The 16,896-nt window shown below is 43.4% G+C and overlaps 1 protein-coding gene across 8 annotated transcripts in view; it reads right to left on the minus strand.

The window, feature by feature from the left end:
• The window catches only part of OSBPL5 (oxysterol binding protein like 5), a 219,433-nt gene that overhangs the window by 35,535 nt on the left and 167,002 nt on the right, over positions 1–16,896 (minus strand). The window lies entirely within an intron of this gene.

Genomic DNA, 16,896 nt, shown 5'->3' on the forward strand with positions numbered 1-16,896 from the left:
AGCCCACGGGGTCTATTTATTGAGTTCTTTTCTTTTTTCCATTATTGCTTCCCTTCTTTCTCTCTGCCATTCTGCCCCCACCTTTTCCTTATCCCTTTAGGTGAATTTGGTAAAAGTCAATAGTACTAATGAAGCAAGGGCACTTATCTTAATCTGCATCTCTCATAATTCATATTTTGGGTCTAATTTACAAACACAGGCCCCATGCCTGCAACTTCTTAAGTGTGGTTAGACTACTGCTCTTGTGCGGAGCTTCCAATAAGCTCTGAGTAGTCCAGCAGTCAGCTGGCACACAAGTTGCAGGATGAGAAGCATAGGGACCTTAACTGAGCGATCCCTCATTTAAACATGCCACTCCACATGTAGTCATGGAAAATGAATACTTAGATGCTGAGTGTTGATCTGAGCATCAACATTCAGGATATGCATGGAGACTTTTAAAGGCACTTGCATATTGAGGAAATGGGAATCTTCAACTTTTGTTTTGTTTGCCATTAAACAATTACCCTAGTCTGCTTAGCAAAGAGACCATCTGTATTTTTGAAAATTAAAATACGTATAAACAGGAAGAATCAGACTCACTGATGGGCTGTGACCCAGGGAGCCCCTCAGTGACAACCGGCAGAGGGCACACCATACCATAACTCATTCATTGCTCCAACTCACTGTTAGAATCTGTAACTAAAAGGTGTCCCAGAAAGGTATCCTATGCACACTGGTAACATGCTGGCCATTAATATCATCGCATATATATGTATGGGGTGTTGTACAAAGAATACTAGATGTGTGCTAGAAATACGGTCTTAAAATGTGGATAAGCCCAGCCTGTTCTAGGCAAAGCTGTTTCGCCAGCTTTACAGTCTCTTCAATGTAAACTGAGCAAGGTGAGGCTAGAAACAGTGGAAGCACATTTACAGACAAGGTAAACAAAGCAAGCAGACTAGCAAGTGGGAGAGATGACCACTTCATGATCACAATGGGGGATGGAGATTGTACCCTAGGAAACCTTCCTGGCTCCTGAAACAGAGACAATGGGCTTTCAGCCAAGGGGGCCCGAAGGCTCTGCGAACTATTGATGAGAAAGCGACTAAAACAAAGATTAGGAGTACTTGTGGCACCTTAGAGACTAACCAATTTATTTGAGCATAAGCTTTCGTGAGCTACAGGGTGCCACAAGTACTCCTTTTCTTTTTGTGAATACAGACTAACAAGGCTGTTACTCTGAAACAAGACAAAGATTGTAATTTGCTGAAGTTTTAGTCTCTAGAAAGCGTGTTTTGTTTGCAACCTTTCATCTCTTTTCCACTCTTCCTTGAAATCACTTAAACCTATGTTCTTTATTAACAAACTTTTTCTTGGTTTATTACAAACCATCTCAGCTCTGTTATAGTCAAGGGAAGTGTGGGTCTTCAGATAACATAACTTCTGTGAGTGTCCAGTGAGAGGAACTGGACACTGCAGAAAGCCATCAGTGGGGAAAACTCTGGAATTGAAGGGGTAACAGATTGCTCCCTGCAAGGCAAGATTTGGATTGGTGGAGTCCTGAAGAGTTTGCTGGCAGGGTGGACAAGCTGGTGCATCAGGGAGCTGACACATTGTTTATCAGCAGCAAAGCTCACTCTTCCTGAGGCAGAGTGGTAACACAGCGGCTCAGAATTCTGGGTGACATCAACAAGAGATCACAGAGGCCAGGACACCTGGCAAATTTGCAGCACATTCAAGAACTGAGGTATCAAGAGAGATACTCCATAATTTCTAACATGTACAATAGAGATCTTTTTATGCATCTCAGATTACATTACAGAATAATTAAAAATGTATTTGAGAGGCTGTAAAGAAAACAAGGGCAGACATAGCAATAGCAATGGAAAATACTGTAACACATGAATTTCACTATGGATCAAATCCCACTCTCAGGATGCACTGCCATGCAGGAAAGCAGATGCTTAATTTCAAGAACACACTTAAATCTCATTGACTTCAACTGCTTTCATAAGCAAAATCTCCAGTGGGAAAAACTTCCATTGACTTTAACAGAAACCATGCCCTGTGAGGACAGAAAATAGAGCTCAAAATAGGTCTGGGTCATTTGTTTACAAAAGAAATATTTATAATTCTACAATGTTTCTATGTTCTGATGAATCACTTTTTATAAAAGGCTACAGAAGAAAGAGAAAAAAAGGAATGAAGATTTTGAAGAATTCCAGTTTAATACCAAACCTTAAAACATCAGAGCTCAGTAATTTAGTCTTATTTCATCTTTGAAATTCCTTCAGCACTGGCTTCCTGTTTAATAATACCATGCATAATGTTTAATAAATGCTTAGGCAGGGTCAGGACTGCTGTAATTGATTTCATATTATTTTGTATTTTACAAGTATTGCATATCAAATGCTTTACATGCAGAGATTTATTCTCTTCACGCTACATGGAAGATTTACAAGGATAACTCATCAGTGTTAATGGGTGTTCTGAGCACAAATACACCTCCCCCCACACACACCTGACTCATCGAGAATCAATTTAGTTTACTCCATGTGTGGAAAAATGCACGGTAATTTAATCTTTTATGATTCAGTCTTATGGGATGGAAACTGCAGTAGTTTGCCATTAGGAAACACTGCGCATGCTATATTTGTTGTGCATTTTGTTCAGGCCAGGATTTTCAAAAATAGGAGTTCAAAAGCTAGGAGCCTATGTTCAAATAAAGACCTGGAATGTGGTCTGGTTTACACATCAGCAGCTCCCACTGATGACAATGCTACTTATTTAGGCCCCAATTCAGAAAAAAAGAACCACCAATGCGTGTACTTAAAACCTACTTAAGTCAAGCACATGCTTAAGACTCATTAAGAGCAGACATGGCTTTAGGCTCCCAATAAGGATTTAGCACCCAGATTTACAAAAAGGTATTTAGACACTTCTGTAGCTCCCACTAGGTGCCTCTCTGCACCTTTAGAAATCTGGCCTACAAGCTTGAATTTAGCAAACTGTTTTTGAAAAGCTTTGTTAGGTGTTTCTACATTTGAGCATTAAGAATGTCATTCTTAAACCCTACTCTAACGAGCATCTATTATAATACACTGTCCTTAGTTAGCATTCAAACTTGCTACTCACCCACAAAGCATATCAATAATATTCAAAGTATGGCAACTTATTCACTTTAAGCCAAAAGTGCATTCAAGAGAGACAGATCAGGATAAAAGGACTATAGCACAGCCCCCTGTCCATTGCGTGGTGCTGTGAATCTCGACTCAAATACCTGTCACAAAGTTAGAAGTGAAATGCAGCCTTTCCTCTGCAAAGAAGAAAGGGTCCATTCTGTGTAAGCTAACCACAACTGTGTGCTAATTTCAGCGCATTACACTGAAAACATACCATCTATAATTTTTAGGACTTGCAGGCTAGATAAACCTGTTGTATTACTGAAGAGCTGAACAGAACATGTCATACTGAAGTGATACTACTTCTTTTGTGTATGCCCACGCGTGCGCACACACACTTGTGTTTGCACACGTGCAATGAAAATGAAAGGTTTCTTTGTAGTCTCCTGTTTGCAGGTACTGCTGCTTTGGCTGCTGTGGTGCTTGCAAGACGGGTCCACATTTCCATCTCACATTGAAATATGGAAAAACAGCAAGTGATCATGTCATTAAAGGCAGCATTAGAGTGCATATGTACACTGGGCCCACATTAAGACTGCACAGGCAACTTTAATTCTGGCATTTGCTTTTAATTTAATTCTGGCATTTAATTTTCCAGTGTTTGACTTTGTAACCTTAATAATGTTCTTTTAGTGTAGTTGTGTGTGGAAGATTCACACCCACACACCCACACCCCCCGGGTTGAAGGCCATGAATTGATTCCTTAAGAGAGGCTGGGCAATGTTAGATAAGGCGGTTCATACCATGACAGTGCTTAAAGGCTAGAGAGGTCTGCTTGGCGCTTTTAAAATTGTAACATATTCAACAGTGCAGTAAAAGTTTTCTAAAGTCAATAAATAAAATGTGCTCTATTATATTTGCAGCGGACAGTGTTTTGCTCGAAGCACAGGCTAAGATGAAAGAATATATTCTCTCTAACTACAGTAGCTGGCAGCATTTGTCACAGGGTTTAAATGCTGATTATTAAAATTCTGAAATACAACCACTCCTTTATGATAGAAATTATGCAAAAGGTATATGTTGTTTCAAAAATACCCATATCTTCCCCTCTCTGGAGCAATGGAATCTTTCCCAAGAACTCTCTCAAGAGTCGTGTAAGTGTTTTGAGCTTGATCTTGCTTTCATTGAAGTCAATGGGTATTTTGTCAAAGAGCGCCGGGAAAGACCCTGATTACAGGACCAGTTAGAAAGGATGGATGGAGCTGAAATTCAGTAAAACCATCAGGACTCCACTATTGAATCCTGGCCCACCAGATCCCCAGGTGGCATCCTTAACACCACAGCAATGTGCTGAACTACCGCTATTGACCAACAGCCTTAGTGCTAAAGGCCTACAGCCCTGCAGCAGCCACACCCCAGACCCCTGATTGGCTGGACAGAGAGCACTCTGATTGGGCACCTGGACTATATAAAGACCCCAACAGGAAGAGGGAGCTGTTTGAGCAACTGGTTGCTGTTTAGACCACAGTGCCTTGTCACCTCACCTGTCCTCGCCTTCCCAACCCACTATCCTGGCCCCTTGGATTGGTTCTTCCAGCTACTGACCCCTGCGAGAGTTCCAACCATTGCTCTGTACTGCCTGTAATACCAATTGACTTTCCAGCTACCCCCGACCACCTGCACACACTTCACACCACCCCTAAGCCCACCTCTGCCACCAGGCATTATAAACACAGACCATTCCCTTACCCTTTTCATTCACAGCTGACCCAGAGAGAGACAGCTACCATAGCTGTATATGTACACTGCAGGTAGAACTAATCAAAACCAGCAACACTATATTATGAAGAATTAGCCATTTTCGGATAAAATGTTTTTCAAAATTTTAACTAGATCTGATAGTAGTCAATAAGTGGAACGAAAATCCATGCCTGAGAGAAGAAAAAAATTCCGATAACTGAAGTGTTAAATGCTAAAACACTAAGGCCAATCCAAGACTACAGCAAGTGTATTTTGGATAGACACCAATTCACTTTTGAAATTCCAGAACAGTCATTTGCAACCTAGGAGAGGTCCTAGTGGATTACATAGCACAATGATGAAAGAAGAGGAGTCTCCCCAGACTTCTGGCACTGGCCTTACTTATGCTCCATCTCTGGCACTCGTGTGCATAATTCTGCAATTGTTGCAGTAAAAACAGTAACAATTGATTAAGCATTTGCAATAAAAATAGAGAGCTTGGGGGAAAAAAAGTCAAACATATTGCAGTACAGCAAAGGCCCTTTGTTTTCAGTTTTTACTGAAAAATTCTTGGCTTTTAAAAAAAAGCTATTATTCTGTTTTTACTAGATTTTCACATAAATTTTGGACCACTCCTGAAAACCCTGATTATGTTAAGCAAATCCAGTCCATTACGTTAGGCAGATGTCTTAGCTTATCGTTAACAAAATCTGTTAAAGTAACACAATGTAGTGGAAGATGTGCATATACGTGTACACACGTATACATACTGTTAATGGACTATGCATGAAATAAACCACAGCATTGAACTGCTTTTACTTTCAGTACTCTTATTTTTCATTATTTGTTGCTTTTTTCTGTCCTCCTGTCCCCCAGTATTAACGCTGATATTTACCCAGAAAACTGGGAAGTTAATTTTTTGCACTGATTTTCACCCATTTTTAAATATTTGTAACAGACACTGAGAAATACCTGGGAAACTTTAAACAAAATAAAAACTGAAAACCAAGGATGTTGGGTACAGCTATGTTTTTATTTGTATTCCAAACTACACTCCCTAGTAAAAGGGCCTAAGCACGGTAACATGGGCTTGCATTTATTGCCTTGCCCTGCAATACCACAGCTTAAATTTGATGCGAAATATTCTATACATTTCCCCAGGCCTTTTGGCTCATTAGGCGTGGTGTCCAGACTAACTCTTAATGGCCATTTGAGACAACTAATGAAATACAGCCACGTATATTCAAAATCACTACCGCCCCCTGTGAAGATGCTCTAGACATCGCTCATGGGTGCACTGCTCATATCAAGGAAGATTTGATGCTACAGCTCTCAAAGCCGCTGCTACAGCTCTTAAAGCCTGGGGCTGTAAGTTTGGATGGGAGCGAGCATGCAGCTCAAATAATCACTGGTTTTTTTTTTCAAAGGGGAATGAATGATTGAACAAAACAAAAACAAAACAAACACCAATGATCCTGAACATCTCTCTAGCTCTATTCAACTCTTGGTCACAAAACACTGTAGGCAAATCCTACTCATTCAACAGATCTATAACCAGGCTAATCAGATATTTTATAGGAAGGTCATCCAATTAGAATATTAGCATCTTTTCATCTTTGAAGTCCTTCACAAACATCAACTAATATCAGTCACACAATCAAGATGACCCTAGGTCTTCTTCATGTTCTGCAATATATGATAACAAATGGGATAACTGATGTTCTCTCAGTGCTCATCATTAACTCCAATGTAAAAAATCTGCTTTAGCCCGAAGCTTATTGCTGTGCACTAAAGTTTCAGTCTGGGAGCACTTTTTCCCCCATCCACAAAATTGTGGACAGAGGATGGCTGGTCTGAATCCCTTTTCCTGATTTTATTTAGAAGTCTTATTACCAAATGGCCATACAATACTCCAGACAGTGCATCATGAGGGGAATATCACACTTCTTGGGTGGTTAAAGTCATTCAGTTTCTGGCCTTGCTCCTCACACCTATTTGATTGATGCCTCTAACAGTGAGCCAACAATGTATTGTTATCTGATAACTGTATATTGTTTACAAAAAAAAAAAAATCACATCTTGAACGATGGAGAAGACCCTGATTTCGTTCTGCTGTTGAACATTTGAAAGCCTATGTTTTCTGTTGACTGCCTCCCATTTTGCTATAACCTTTGGGCATCTGAAAACCTGATTTGTAGCTACTAACCATTCTTTGGTGATCTAGAGATTCATAGATTCCAAGGCCAAAAGGACCATTATGATCATCTAGTCTGACTCCTGTTTAACACAGGCCATAAAATTCCCCCAAAATAATTCCTTCTGAACTAGAGACGGTCTTTAAAAAAACAAAACAAAACAAAAAAAACAATCTTGATTTAAAAATTGCCAGTGATGGAGAATCTACCACAACCTTTGGTAAATTGCTCTAATGGTTAATTGCCCTCACGGTTAAAAATTTACACTCTATTTCCAGTGTGAATTTATCTAGCTTCAAGACACAAAGACATGATTCCTCTGCAGGTGCAGAGTTTGGACTGAAGCTGGTTAAAATCCAGGCAATTTTAAACCATTGCCAAGTCTTAACCTCTAACAATGTGCTGTTTTGAATGGTGCTCACATGGCACAGGAAATGTAACTTACACATTTTATTTCCTCTGACACCTCTGTACCAAACTGTGAAATCTATTTGGTCTTGCAACCTCCATCTTGAATTGTAATCTTCATTGTGACCATTTCGTAGAGTAACTTCCAGTTTGGATTAGAGCAACCATTTTTATTAGGGGCTTGGCACCTAGTTGAATGTCTATGACTAAGAAGCCATCAGAGAGCAATCTACGGCCATCCAAGTTGACTATCTCAACCACCCCGTCACCCTGGGACAGTGAACTCTCTTCAGATAAGCCTATCTGAAGGAAAGGGCTGGAATTTTGTAGCTGGAGCACATGGGCAAAACAGGGACAGACTGTACTTCAGAAGGATTTGAGTGAGCAAGAGGCTATCCATTGCCACATAGCAGAACACAGGGAAGAGGGAGTATAAGCAGCTGAGGCACTAGTTTTGGGGATTAAGGGAGACAGGCTGCGGAGGCCCACATCCCAAGGAAGGATGGGAGACATAGGGCCTATGTCTTGGAGTGTGCCTTAGAGTCCAGAGTTAGGAACAGTGACCTGGCTCTACCCAGACTCAGAGCCTTAGGATATGTCTACACTACGAAATTAGGTAGATTTTATAGAAGTCGATTTTATACAGTCGATTGCGTATGTCCACACTAAGTGGCTAGCATCAACTTATGGAGTGGTGCACTGTGGGTAGCTACCCCACAGTTCCTGCAGTCTCTACCGCCCATTGGAATTCTGGGTTACGCTCCCAATGCCTGATGGGGCAAAAACATGGTTTCGGGTTTGGGTACATGTCATCAGTTGCCTCTCCCTCCGTGAAAGCAACAGCAGACAATAGTTTTGTGCCGTTTTTCCCGTGCAGACGCCATACCACGGCAAGCATTGAGCCCGCTCAACTCACCGTCACCACGGCTGTTGTGTCCTGGGTGCTGCTGTCAGCAGACGGTGCAGTAGGACTGCTAACTGTCGTCATCCACCACTTCCGCTACAACTCTGCTCTCCTGCAGATGCCATACCACAGCAAGTATGGAGCCCGCTCAGGTCACCATCACTGCTGCTGTTGTGAGCATTGTAAACACCTTGCGCATTATCCTGGAGTCAGTGGCGGATTAATGATTTTGCCGCCCCTAGGCCCTGAAATAATTGCCACTCCACCCCCGGCCCCCCCGTCACAACTCACCTCCGCTCCGACTCCGCCTCCTCCCTTGAGCGCGCTGCTGGGTCCTGCTTCTCCCCGCTACCTGCCAGTGCTTGTGCACAAAACAGCTTTGTGGAGGGCAGAAGAGGGAGGAACGTGGCACACTCAGGAGAGGAGGTGGGGCCGGGGAGGGGATTTGGGGAAGGAGACCAATAGGGGCAGGGAGGGGGTGGAGAAGGGAGGGGGGTTGGGGCAGGGCCAAGGGTGGAGGGCGCAAACCAGCACCAGGGGAAGCAGCTTCTGGCTGCTATTATAAATTTTCCGCCCCTGGCCGTGGCCTTGTTGGCCTAGGCGTTAATACGCCGCTGCCTGGAGTATATGCAGAACCGGGCTAAGAGACACCAGCACGAGGAGGATTTTGATGAGGACATGGACACAGACATTCCTGAAAGCACGGGCTGTGGACATCATGGCGGCAGTGGGGCTGGTTGATACAGTGGAACGCCGATTCTGGGCCTGGCAAACAAGCACAGACTGGTGGGACCGCATAGTGTTGCGAGTATGGGATGATTCACAGTGGCTGCGAAACTTTTGCATGTGTAAGGCCACTTTCCTGGAACTCTGAGTTGCTTTCCCCAGCCCTGAAATGCAGGAATACCAAGATGAGAGCTGCCCTGACAATTGAGAAATGAGTGGCAATAGCCCTGTGGAAGCTTGCAACACCTGACTGCTACCTGTCAGTTGGGAATCAATTTGGAGTAGGCAAGTCTACTGTGGGGGCTGCTGTGATCCAAGTAGCCAATACAATCATTGACGTTCTGTTATTAAGAGTAGTGACTCTGGGAAATGTGCAGGTCATAGTGCATGGTTTTGCTGCAATGGGGTTCCCTAACTGTGGTAGGGTGATAGATGGAATGCATGTCCCCATCTTGGCACCGGACCACCTTGCCAACCAGTACATAAACCGCAAGGGGTACTTCTCAATGGTGCTGCAAGCACTGGTAGATCACAAGGGACATTTCACCGACATCAGCGTGGGATGGCTGGGAAAGGTGCATGACGCTCGCATATTTAGGAACTCTGGGCTGTTAGAGCAGCCGCAAGAAGGGACTTACTTCCCAGAACACAAAAATTACTGTTGGGGATGTTGAAATGCCAATAGTTATCCTTGGGGACACAGCCTACCCCTTGCTCCCATGGCTCATGAGGCCATACACAGGCAGCCTGGACAGTATTAAGGAGCAGTTCAACTATAGGCTGAGCAAATGTAGAATGGAGGCTGAGCAAATGTAGAATGGTGGTAGAATGTGCCTTTGGACATTTAAAAGCTCGCTGGTGCTGTTTGCCGACTAGGTCAGATCTCAGCACAACCAACATTCCCATGGTTATTGCTGCTTGCTGTGCGCTCCATAATATCTGTGAGATTAAGGGGGAGACGTTTATGGTGAGGTGGGAGGTTGAGGCAAATCACCTGGCATCCAATTTTGAGCAACCAGACACCAGGGCAATTAGAAGAGCACAGCTAGGCGTGCTGCACATCAGAGAGGCTTTGAAAAACAGTTTCATGACTGGCCAGGCTACGGTGTGACTGTTGTGTGTGTTTCTCCTTGATGCAAACCCACTCCCCTTGGTTGATTTTAATTCTCTGTAACCAAATCACCTTCCCTCCCCCCTTCGAAATAAAGTAACTATTGTTTTGAAACCATGCATTCTCTCTTTATTAATTAAAAAAAAAAGTGAAATAAATGACAAGGTAACCCGAGTGGGGTGGGGTGCGGGAGGAGGAAAGGACAAGGCCACATTGCTTTTTGTAGCCACACTACAAATCAAACTGTTTGAATGACAGCCTTCTGTTGCTTGGGCCATCCTCTGGAGTGGAGTGGCCAGGTGCCTGGAGCCTCCCTCACCCGCGTTCTTGGGCTTCTGGGTGAGGCGGATATGGAACTTGGGGAGGAGGTCAGGCGGTTATACAATGGATGCAGTGGGGGTCTATGCTCCTGTTGGCTTTTCTGCAGCTCCACCAGATGCTTCATCAACCCCGCATACCCTCTTCACGCTCACTTAATGCTTTCCTGGTGTCTAACACTGAATGCCTCCATGCATTAAGCTGTACCCTATCAGTGTGGGAGGACTGCATGAGCTCAGAAAACATGTCATCGCGAGTGCGTTTTTTTCACCTTGTAATCTGCTATAACCTCAGGGACAGAGATGATAGCCGGAGCATAGAAACATTTGCACCTTTGGGGGAGATTAAAAGGGAGAGTAAAATTTAAGATGATACATTTCTGAGAACAAAAGGGATACTCTTTCACAGTGAACAAGCAATTCACAGCAGACAGCACATGTGCTTTAGGTACAAGGTCGCATTTTGCCTTTTATATTGAGCACCTGCCATTATGGTGACATCACACATGGCTGGGCAACAGAATTCGGTTTCCAGGAAGCCATGGTAAGGCAGAGTGTACGTGGGGTTGGCTTCTTACACATAAGATGTGGGAATGGTTTCAAACTGCAGTGCCATCCTTTCCCATAGTAAGCAATGGGTTGGGTTTCACATATAAAAGGAGGGGCTGTGGTTTTTGGGTGGATGTGCAACACTCACCTCCCCCCACCCCACCGCATGGCTATTATCTGGGATGATCCTTGCACCCCTCCACCTGCCGTGTGGCTATTCTCTGGGATGATCCCTTTTAGCCAAGAGCAAACAGCCCAGTATGAATGGAGTCCTTTTACTGTTCCCTTACAAAAATTCCCCTATTTCAACCAGATGACCAAAAATGATATCACTCTACTGAGGCTAACACAGATAGATATAGACCGAATGTTGCTTGAATTTGACCAAAACCCAGGACCGTTCGCTGCCATGCTTTGTGCTGCAATGATTCCAGAATACTTGCTACTGGCTTGCCGTGGTAAAGTGTCCTACTGTGGAGGACGAAATAAGGCAGCCCTCCCCAGAAATCTTCTGCAAAGGCTTTCAGAGTACCTTCAGGAGAGCTTCATGGAGATGTCCCTGGAGGATTCCCGCTCCATCCCCAAACATGTGAACAGACTTTTCCAGTAGCTGTACTGGCCATGAATGCATCCCAATTCTTCAGGGCAAATCAAACATTAAACACTATTGCTTTTAAACCCTGTACTGTAGTTACAAATGTGCACTCACCAGAGCTGCCTTCTCCGGCTTCAGGGTTGGGGATCCTGCCTTCGGAGGATATTGGGTCCAGGGTGATGAAAAGGTCCTGGCTGCTGGGGAGAACGGATTCACCACTTGCCTGCTGCGCATTCTCTTCCTCCACAAAATCCTCCTCCCTGTTGCTTGAGACTCCCCCCTTGCAGGTGTCCACAGACAGTGGTGGGGTATTGGTAGGGTACCCCCCTAGAATGCCATGCAGCTGATCATAGAAGCAGCATGTATGGGGGTCTGACCCGGAGCGCCCGTTTGCCTTCTTTGTCTTTCGGTAGGCTTGCCTGAGCTCCTTAACTTTCACGCAGCAATGCTGTGTGTCCCTGTTGTAGCCTCTCTCCATCATGCCCTGTGAGATTTTGGCAAATATATTGGCATTTTTTCTTTTTGCTTGGAGTTCTGCCTGCGCAGATGCTTCTCCCCATACAGCAATCAGATCCAGTGTCCCCCTTTTGGTCCATGCTGGAGCTCGTTTGCGATTCTGGGGGGACTGCATGGTCACCTGTGCTGCTGAGCTCGCCACGCTGACCAAACAGGAAATGAAATTTGAAAGTTCCTGGGGCTTTTCCTGTGTACCTGGCTAGTGCATCGGAATTCAAAGTGCTGTCCAGAGCAGTCGCATTGGAGCACTTTGGGATAGCTCCTGGAGGCCAATACCGTCGATTTGCGTCCCCACTACTCCAAACTCGACCCAGCAAGGTCAATTTTAGAGCTACTCCCCTCGCCGGGGAGGAGTACAGAAGTCGATTTTAAGAGCCCTTTAAATTGACAGAACAGGGTTGGTTGTGTGGACGCATCCATTTTAAAATCGACCTACGCGGCTAAATTCGACCTAACCCCGTAGCGTAGACCAGGGCTCAGAGACATGAAGGATCCAGTGGTTGGATCCACTTACAACAGTCCGTACAGAAAGGGGGATTGGGCCATGTTAGGACAACTTCTATCAATACACTAAAGCCACTCACAAGAAGAAATCTTCACTGTGTAGCTTATTTACATAATGGCTAGTCTCCAGAATAAAATTCCTTTACTGGAAATGTCAAGAGAAAGTCCCTATATTTGTAGACGTTGAGCCTTGTGGGCTGTTTTGACCTTCCAGAGGCCTCCAAATACAACCGTATGTGACAAAACAAGACAGTCAACAGATTGCTACTGGACTTTATGGAATGTGAAATTTACTGTGGATTAGTGGCACTTCCATGGGCTGTCCATAAGCTAGGGCCCTAAATCCTATCAACAGTCTGTCACAGATGGTGCAGCAGAAAAATGTATTCTGAAATTGTAAGAGGAAAAATAGGACACCAAGCTGCTGATTGTGATATAGATGAATGTCTGGACTGTTCGCTAAACCTATCATGTAACTCAATACTCTAGAAAATAGTAATTCCTCATGAATTGCCATTAACATTACCAAATGTTCTCACTAGTTATTAGCATGAGAGGATGTGTTGAGAAGGACGTGATCAAGGCTGCAAGGAGACTGATTCATGATCCATGAATACACTGTAAACATATACTAACATTATGCAATGGGAAAGAGGCTATCTGGGTCTATTCATATCCCTAGCTCATTTTGCTCTCTCCAGTCTTCTTGACTGGCTTTTATCTGTAGTTGTCCAATGCATTAAACAAAAACTGTTTGTATGCAAGTGTCTCCTAAACCCCCTTATGGCCTGGTCTTTTCTTACCTTCAGTTCATACCCCTTTATATTTTAATCTGTCACCATTTGACCACTGTCCTGTAGCTTACAATGACTTAAGCACAATCCTCCTTGCCCCTTTTTAAACTCAATCCATATTGAAATGAACATTTCTCTACTGTACAAGGCACAAGTCCCTACTTTGTCTGCCCCATTTTATTCAGGACTCTCTCCAGGCAACCGTTCCCTTCCTCTGTGACACTGACTGTACCAGTTTCATGTCATCTGCCAATGTGAATGCAGTGTTGTGTATTACATTTTCCAAATTATCAATACAGAGTATGGATCTTAACAGCGATGCCTTTGGCTATTTATATATCTCCTTCTCAATCCTTATCCATTTATCACTATTCACTGACTTCAGCTGCCAAGCCAATATTTTATCCAATAGAAATTTCCACAATCAGTACCCTACTCATAATGTTTCATGCTAACATCTTTTGGTGTGATATTGCATCAAAAGCCTTCACAAAGGCCAATAACACACAGATTATGCCTGTAGCTTCACCTCTGTCAACTCTCATTGACACCTCCTTGTAGAAGTTGATGAAATTTGTTAGGCATGACTTCCCTTCTCCAAATCTGTGCTGACTGCCCTTCATTATTCTTGTAGCCGTACAAGAGCATTCTCATCTTTCATCCTTAATCACTGTTTCTAGACTCTCTGAATGGAGATGTCATATTTCAGGTCTCTGGGTTCTTGCTTTTTCCCTTTTTTAGAGGTAAGAGATCACATTAGTTTTTCTCTAGGTCATATGCACCTGTTACAAGTGAAGAGGCAAAAATCTCAGGTACTAACTGTGATTTCACCTGAATGGTGTAGATCTGCTTCCTAAGGGTCCTTACTTAGTTTTGAACTTAAAGATATGCTACAATAACCCACTACTTTAATCCCTTGGTTATCACAAATTCATAATAATTCATTTGGCAGAAAGCTTAGAAAGGATTCTAAACACTGAAAACCCATCAGGGAGGGGGATTCTGGCCCTTTTATCCCTCTGGCATACAATATATCAGAGCATATTGTGGGTGTGCCAGAGGAATAGGGCACAACTGGAGCAGTGCTTTAGTCTAGAGATTCCCAACTTCTCAGAGGCCACAACTAGATGGTGTAGGTTAGAGCATCCCTGAGTCTGCTCTAACTTACACAAGTATCCCACAGCAGCCCTAGGGATAAGGGGAACATAAAGATGGCATGCAGCCATCACCCTTTGCCATCTTGGACCTAAAATTGTAGTCAGATGTGGAAAAGCTTTTTCCAGTTTGAAGTCTTCTTTTAGAAGAATACTAAAATGCTAAGAGGTAGTGCCCTGTTAAACACCAATTTTCCTTTAAAAACAAGCACACACCACAGAGACCACACTGCTCACATTGCATATCTTCAAATTAAGTTAATGGAATGGCAAGTAACATTGATCTCTAAGGACATAGCAGCTTTTAAGGCTTGGATAGATAGTAATTGAAGTCATTCCATTGCCTCAAAAGCCTGAGGAATAGTTCTGTTTGTTTCTCTATCAGATGGGCTGACTGAGATTTGAAATTCAGATATGCTTGCCAAAAAATATAAATAAGCTTTAAAAAAGGGTGTGTGTATTATAATCAACATACCTGTTTCTACATAGGAGATATTTAGAGTGAGGTGGCATTCTGTATTTCTTTCCACAAATAAGATGAGTGGTAAAATTCAGGGGGGGGGGGGAGAAGAGGGAAGGGACAAGGGAGGAATAACCATATTCAAATTAAAACCTGCACTCTTTTGGCTTTCCACTTAATTTCACTGCAGTGAACATGCACTTCTTCCATCAAAAATGCCTTTCCCCCCCACCATGAATAACTCTCTTTGCCCAATGGAAGAAAGGGCAGCAGGCACAGACCCAAAGGGAAAACAAAAGAAATAAACCAGATGTCTGGAATGCCTTCTCTTAGATTTGCTGGTGCGCTTAACCATGTTCCAAGTGCACCACCAGAAATGCATTCAGCAGCCCCAGTGTTTCATTTCACACCTATCGGGCTGGGAGAAACTTAACTGAAACAAACCTTTAGCCAAAGGACTGTTGATCTGAAGGCCACTGAAATAAATGAAAGGCATTTTATTCTTCCATTGGGCAAAGGGAGTTATTCATGGTGGGGAGAAAGGCATTTTTGATGGGAAGAAAGTTGCACCTCCATTTACTTAAGTAGATTTAAAATCAAGCCCAAGGTGCATGGATGGCCACTTAGGTGCCCCTTTGGGGCAGGCAGAAAATGTCTACAAGGAGCAGTAGAGGTTAATTTGATATGGCCAAGAATTACAGTACTTTGAAGGTCAACTGGAATGAAAACATGTTTTTAATCTTCTTATCTACTTACGAACCACTGCTTTTCTGTAGTCATTACAGAGTTAGAGAGATTTCCACATAGCAAGCTGGCATGTTTATCACACATTGACCTACATACACCTCCCTTAGTTTCGTGGATTCTAGAAGAAAGGCAGATGTGGATCCATTGGCGACTATTTGTGCTGACTGCATTTCTATCCCTGCAACAGTAACTTAGGGGGAAGGATGGGTGGAAAGACCTCTCCCCACCAACATATTTTCTTCTTTGGGCCCCTGCCTAAAGGAGGATCCAGGTGGATGCCCTACATATTCCCCCGTCTTATTTCAAGGACTATCTATAGAAAGAATGAATGAGTGTGAGACCAAGTTTTCTGGACTCAGGAAATTGAGTATTTGGAGCATAGCCCCATGAAATCAACACATGCTTCCTTCTCAAAGCTCCAGTGAAAGCGGCAAATATCTTGAAATTTCTCATCTTAGGCAGGGGATAATCCCTTCCTGATCCAAAATTTGGTGTTCACCTCCCTTCCATCTTCTACATGTCTGTTGACTCCGCACTTTTCCCTCCATCTGCAAGAGTGTATCTTGTTCCCAGACACACGGCCAATCAGTCCAGAAAGGTGGCCATTGAGTGATCCACCATCACCCAGCAGTATGTGGAGCATGTCTGTGACCCACCTGAGCTCTGGTGGCCCTTGGTGTGAAACCCTCAGATTCACACAGTCTGCCTGGATTTCCTAAACAACATAGTATCCGTGTGCTTCCAGGTTGGCCAGCTGCGGTAGATTGTTCATGTAGGGTGGGATTTTCAAAGGTGAAAGTCAATGAGAGTTGAGCATTTAATTCCCTTAAGCATCTTTGAAAACCCTAAGCATAGTTCTCAGCAGCATCTAGACAGGAGGAAGTTGCACCTTCAGTCAAGTCACAATGTAGCGTACAAACCTTTTACAGGTTTGTAATTTTGTTGTAGTACATACATCTCTCCACCTTCTATTCGGGGAAGTAAAGATGACGCATCCACGATATCATGATACATAATGCTAGTAACTCAAATAAATCTGTATTTTGTCACTGTGTGTGTCGATACAGATGGA

Source organism: Lepidochelys olivacea, assembly GCF_965140295.1.
Source record: "Lepidochelys olivacea isolate rLepOli2 genome assembly, chromosome: 6".
NCBI classification, from domain to species: domain Eukaryota; kingdom Metazoa; phylum Chordata; order Testudines; family Cheloniidae; genus Lepidochelys; species Lepidochelys olivacea.